Source organism: Drosophila navojoa, chromosome 4, assembly GCF_054131105.1.
Source record: "Drosophila navojoa isolate 15081-1374.11 chromosome 4, UAZ_NAV_1.0, whole genome shotgun sequence".
Classification (NCBI taxonomy): domain Eukaryota; kingdom Metazoa; phylum Arthropoda; class Insecta; order Diptera; family Drosophilidae; genus Drosophila; species Drosophila navojoa.
Genome location: NC_142892.1, coordinates 8,883,385 through 8,889,223, shown reverse-complemented (window position 1 = coordinate 8,889,223; position 5,839 = coordinate 8,883,385). Strand labels below are relative to the sequence as shown.

Here is a 5,839-nt window from a genome sequence, read left to right as displayed (position 1 = left end):
GCGGCAGCACGTTTTTAAACACAGAGAGCAATCGAGCCGCAGCAGCAGAAATATCGACAGAAACCAACAAAAACAACAACATGTTTCGGAATAGCGCGAGAGCGGTTTTTATGTAAAACTCTTGAGCGTCGACACAAATGTACCCTGTATGGGTTTGTTCAGAGTGGAATTTTTGTAAATTTCCACATATTGACGTTTTAGTTTCTCCTTGCCCTTGAGTCTGCGTTTAACCTTACATTTTCGGTTTTCCATCGAATTGCTATTTATACGATTCGCTACCTGCCTCAATGGCACTCATGACACTGCACTGAGCACAGGGTATGCAGCAGGCATGCATCGATTGTTCTGGAGAGCACGTGAGTGAGACGCAAGAGCGAATATGACTTGCAAGAGCCACCCTCGTTCGTTGCTGATCGGCTTCGCGCTCAGCGCTCTCCCAGACGCACAGGCTCTCTCGCTCGCTCTCTTTGCTGTTCCTTTGCGTGTGGGCTGTGGGCTGCGCTGCTCCAACTAGGCAAAACGAGGAAATGCTGCGACTGCACAGGCCGCATACGCTGCATTCGCCACATTTGCCGCATAGGCTTCAGCTACAGGTGCAAATAGCCATAATGTGCGTAATGCGCTTAACTAACAATAACAGCATTAGAATCACGTCCAAAATTCCAGGGCCATTAAGGGCTGCGCCCTGTTCCGAGTGCGAGGATTGTTTGTGTGGCAATTGACACAATGCAAATTAACTAATTCTGGCGCTCTAATTGATTGATTTTCCAGGTTGAATGGCAACACGCACATCGAGGTGTGAAGTTTGTATAGCATTTCGACATTTTACTGCCGTATACATGTTGATATTTTTTTCGTTTTTGTGAGTTTGTGAGCGCTCAAATTCGAATTCCAACTGATTTTCAACAATTAATTGCCCCAAAAAAATGCGCCCAGCTACCCGTTGGGGAGTAGTATCAGCAGCGCTGATAAACCCACATCGAGTAGAAACTAAATATATTTCAAAAAAAAAATATTAATAGAGAACAATAGCAAACGAGAGCTCTTTTCTCAAGTATACATTTTCCGATTAGCTGCGATTCATGACGTCAAAAAAGAAACTCAGAATTCAATGGCTCTATTTATGCTAGCAATTGATAACGGCTCGATAATTCTTTGATAAATTCGCATTCAAATGGGCTGCGAAATATTTTCTGATAAATTACCATTTTTTTCGTTTATTATCAATTTGAGTTGACATCTATTTTGATCGAGTGTTAATTTGTGTGTGATAATTGCTATTTGAGGATTTGAGGAAACTTTCGACTCACACCTGACTAATTCTATATTCAAATACGAGTGTGCGCTTAAAAAGATTCCATGCATTCGAATTTTTTTTCTTTTCTTGTGATATCAATTCGACTTCTTTTAATTGATAAGAGGGCAAAAGCAGTCAGCCCTCAAATTAGTCAAAGCCAAAGTTTTGGCAGGCGCAATTAGGCATACGCACAAGGGTTAATTAGCCCGCCCACCAGCCAGCCCCAAAAGTAGGCTACACTTTTCGCAGCAGCAGCTCGCTGCCAAGTATGCTACGAGAAAAAAAAAACACACACAGAATTCAAATTCTTTTTTCATTTCTTGCTGAATTCCTCAATGACACATGCAATTATGATAAGAGCGCAAATCCAAAGGCCAAACACGCTCAACGTTCGAGTGGAATTCGGGCACTCGACTGAGAGGCTGTGGTGAAAAGCTCCGACTCGAGTGAGCTCTTGCTCGTGTCCCAAAGTTCTTCGGCTGCGATGGCCAACGCTTCGGCAATGGCAATGGCAACGGCAGCTCCTGTTGCTGTCGGCCATTGGTTGTTTGTCCTGTTTGTCGCTGTGCTCGCGGTCGCACACGCCAAAGGACTACAACTTCATTTTATCATTTGATTTAGCTGCTCAGCCTGTACAATGCGCACTTCCGTCGCCCATTGCCCAAACGGCATTTTTCTTACCTTTGTAGCGTTTCAGGTTGCCGTCTGAGGGTCGTGCGGGACCTACGGTTTGCGGGCTTGCTTGCCATTTGGTTCATCTAACTATGTGCAACTATCTTTTTTCAATTTTCCCGCATGGCTGATGCTGTGCTGGCAATGGAGCTGGAGCTGGAGCTGGAGCTGGTGCTGTGGCTGGGGCAGGATGGGTTGGCGCTGGAGGGTTGCTTACCCAGCGAGCCCATATAAAACGGAAATGGAAGTTTTGTAAATGTTTTCCTTTGTGTTTCTTTTTACTTCTCTGTGTACACACGTCTCTATTTGTATCGCAGTGCGGGTGTGCTGCTGTGTGTGTGTGTGTGTGTGTGTGTGTGTGTGTGTGTGTGTGTGTGTGTGTGTGTGTGTGAGTGTCTGTGTGAACAGAGCAATAACAGCAAACACCAACACTTACGCAATACGACGCCTTTGAAAGATGAGCGCTCTGGCTGCTGCCGCCACCCGCCAACCGCCACCCACCACCCACCAGTTCGTGGCACATGCCAAAGACCTGCACTTTAGTTTTTGGGTTGCAAGTGTTGCTTTTTATGGCACTTGACGCCCAGCCAAACCCAGACCCAGACCCAGAACCAAACGCAAACCCAGCCCAGAGCCCCAGTCTTGCAGGCATTTGGCGGCCAACTGGCCAACCTTTTAGCCTGTCCCGAGCTTTTGCACCTGCTCTGCTTCAACGTGTTGAATTTCATTTGGTTCGCCAGCTCTTGATAAGAAACTTCCGTTTTAATAGCTGCAACAGTTATGCATATTGATGTGCGCGACAATGTCTGTGTGTATGTGTATGTGTGTGTGTGTTGGGATATCTGTGTAAGCATCTGTTTTATAGAGGAACTAAAGTGAGATAAAAAGAGGATTCAGTTAAACGCTCAGCTCTGCTAAAGGATTATTAGCTTATCAACTCTTAATTGTGTCCTTGGTAAACGGTTTGCAATGGGTATATGGGCTCGAATTCCAAATTGGAGCTTACCATGAAATACTGCTAAGTGAACTTAACTTTCATTTACACTCTAGACCAAGCTTGATTATAGCTTTAGAGTATATCTTCTATATAGTGCCTGGATAATATAATATCGTAGCTTAAGAGTCAGTTAGTCTTCCATGCTGTAAACCCTACGATCAGCTGATGTAATATTTCGATCGCACACACTTTTGTAGCTCAGTGTACATAGCGTGATCATTGCCATTATCAGCTTAGAGCATAGCAAAGCTTGCGCTCTACAGCTCTAGCTCTAGGCAAAGCTCTATCAAACACCTGCTGTCGAAAGCTTTGCACTCTGAGCTTTTTCGCTTGGCTTTAACGATCGGTTCTAAGGTGCTCGCCATATGCGTAGCGCCCAGTCAGTCGCCGTTGACGCGTTTGGCTAATAATAATAACAAATATGACGCCAGTGCGAGTCAGTTGACTGGAAAATAAATAAAAGAGAACAGAAACCAAAAAACAAAAAATAAACTGGTAAAAGTTTTAAATTGCCAGATAAAACAACTACAACAAGTAAATAATACCCGAGGCTCGTATCAAGGCCAGTCGCAGAGCAAAATATGAATAAAAAGTGCACTTCATTAAAATGAAAGAAAATATCTGAGAGAACTTCTCGAAACAAAGTGCAGTTCAAATGAAATAAAATATACGAAAAAGAGTGAAAGAGAGAGAGAGAAAGAGAGAACTCGACGGACTCCAGTGAATCGCAATTTAATTACGCGCAACAAAACAAAACCAAGAACCCAAATTGACTGATAAGATAAGACCCAACAGCAGCGAGCAGCCAGCCAAAGGTGGGTTCGCTTCACCAATATAATTTGCATCTGTGGCGCAGGTAGAGACAATTTCCAGCGCCAGGTGGATGACACAGTTAGACTAGTTTTATGAGAGATCTAGAGCATGGGCACCCAAGTGGTATAGAGTATCACTCTGTAAATGAGACTAATTGTGATTGATTTGCCGGTTGACCTAGTGACTTGATGATTGAGTGCGAGCGACGGGCCGGTTGATAGATCAACCGAGAGACTAACGGACTGAGTAAGCATTTGCTTGAGTGAGAGACGGAGAGTGCGAGTGATGGGTTCTGCTTGCTCATTGATCAAGTGATTGAAAATGATTGAGGAGTGTCTGTGATAAGAGATAAGTTCTGCTAGCTGATTGACCCAGTGATAGACAATGATTGAGTAGTGATTGGTTAACTACTTCACTAACTAACAATATGATTGACTAACAACTAACTAACGAAGTGCTAGAAGCAATGACTGATCAATCAATCGAGTGACAGTGTGACTGACTCCATGATTGACCCACTGCCAACTGGCTTGACTGACAAGGTCAAGAACGTGACGAATTTTCTGATGATTTTCGAATGAGAGCAAAAGGTTTGATAACAAATCACTTTCAAAGCTTATCAAATACGTGCTCTAACGCTACACGATATGGAATCGAGAGTTCGAAAAGCGGGGCTTGAGGTAATACACCTAGACACCTAGAATTTTCACACAGCCGAATCACGTCTGAGCAAAGCCGGGTAATGCCCGCTTAAAGACTATATCATAATTTTATATATGGCTAGTCTCGATTTCAATCTAATTGTTGTTGGTTTTGTTGCTGCTGCTGCTGTTGTTGTCGTCATTGTTGCATTTGGAGCTCGATTCGCGCTTCAGTTGACGCGTGCACAAATATATATATGTATATTTCCCGCACAGTTATGCATATTAAATAACTGGGCGGTCTCTTAATGCCAGTTATATTGTGCTCGTAATACCCAAACAATAACGGCATTTGCATGCCAAGGCGCTGGCAAACGTGGCTCAATCATGATTGAGGCCATTCACATGGGCTTCTAAGCGCACTCGCATACACCAAATAAGAATGCGAGCAGAGTCGCTCGACTGCCTGGCAGGCATATAAATTGGGCAAATCATCAAAATGTTAAGCATACGACGCGTGTGACAGGCGGCCAAAACAGGAAATTAGCAAAAGCAATCGCTCGCATGTGAATGTGTCAATGCAGAGCTATCTAGGCGCTTGAGGCAGAGTGGAAATTTATGTAAAGAGCGGCGCAGCCAATTTTACACTCGAATCAGGTTCAAGTCTAGAATTTGATTCACGAACTTTAATTTGATGGGAATTAAATGTTTCTATTTTATGAATATGAATATATTTGCATTCATTGAGCATTTCTAGAACAAATAAATCAGTTGCAGTCCATTCAACCCATTAAAAGTCAATATTAAATTTAGACATGCATGAAATATGAAACGGGTATATTCTCTATCTATGTTGCCCTTCCTTTTTATCATAATCCCTCTATCATGTACATATCCTGTCTGTACTATCTATCCCATGTCTCCTGTCTTTTACTGAACAAGCATTAGGCAGTTGGTTACAGTTGGCCTTCAGCATTCCATCACATATTTTAATTTATTAGTGAAAAATCCGGTTCTAGTTGTTCCAAATGATTTATGCAATTTATAAATCAATCAAAATATTTATGATGTGAATTGCTGCTTCCTTTCCGGCTTTAATCAAAGCTCTATGAAAATGAAATTGACTGCTAATAATATATGCATATTTGTGAAGTTTGTTTAAAGTGCCAAGCCCAAGCAAGCACTTGAAGAAATTAGAAAATTAAAATTCTAAACAGACTTAAGAAGCTCAGCAAAAATATGATAAATATTTCAAGCAAAACTTTGTGGGCTGAAGAGAGGCAGAGAGAGGCAGAAAAGGGGCAAAGGCTATGACAAGGCCAGCAATTGCGTAATTATTATTTATGTATGTATGTGTATGTGTATATATCTATATATATTTTATGTACTCTTATATGACTCGCTTAGCTGAATGTTGTT

At 42.4% G+C, this 5,839-nt stretch overlaps 1 protein-coding gene across 7 annotated transcripts in view; it reads left to right on the top strand.

Annotated features, from left to right (window-relative positions):
• Positions 1-3,330: 3,330 nt before the first annotated feature.
• Positions 3,331-5,839, top strand: part of LOC108651263 (uncharacterized) — a 30,957-nt gene continuing 28,448 nt past the window's right edge. For all 7 annotated transcript variants that reach the window (XM_089258868.1, XM_089258867.1, XM_089258866.1 and 4 more), the window contains exon 1: positions 3,331-3,781. The gene's annotated coding sequence lies outside the window, so the exon portion shown is untranslated. The remainder of the gene's footprint in view (positions 3,782-5,839) is intronic.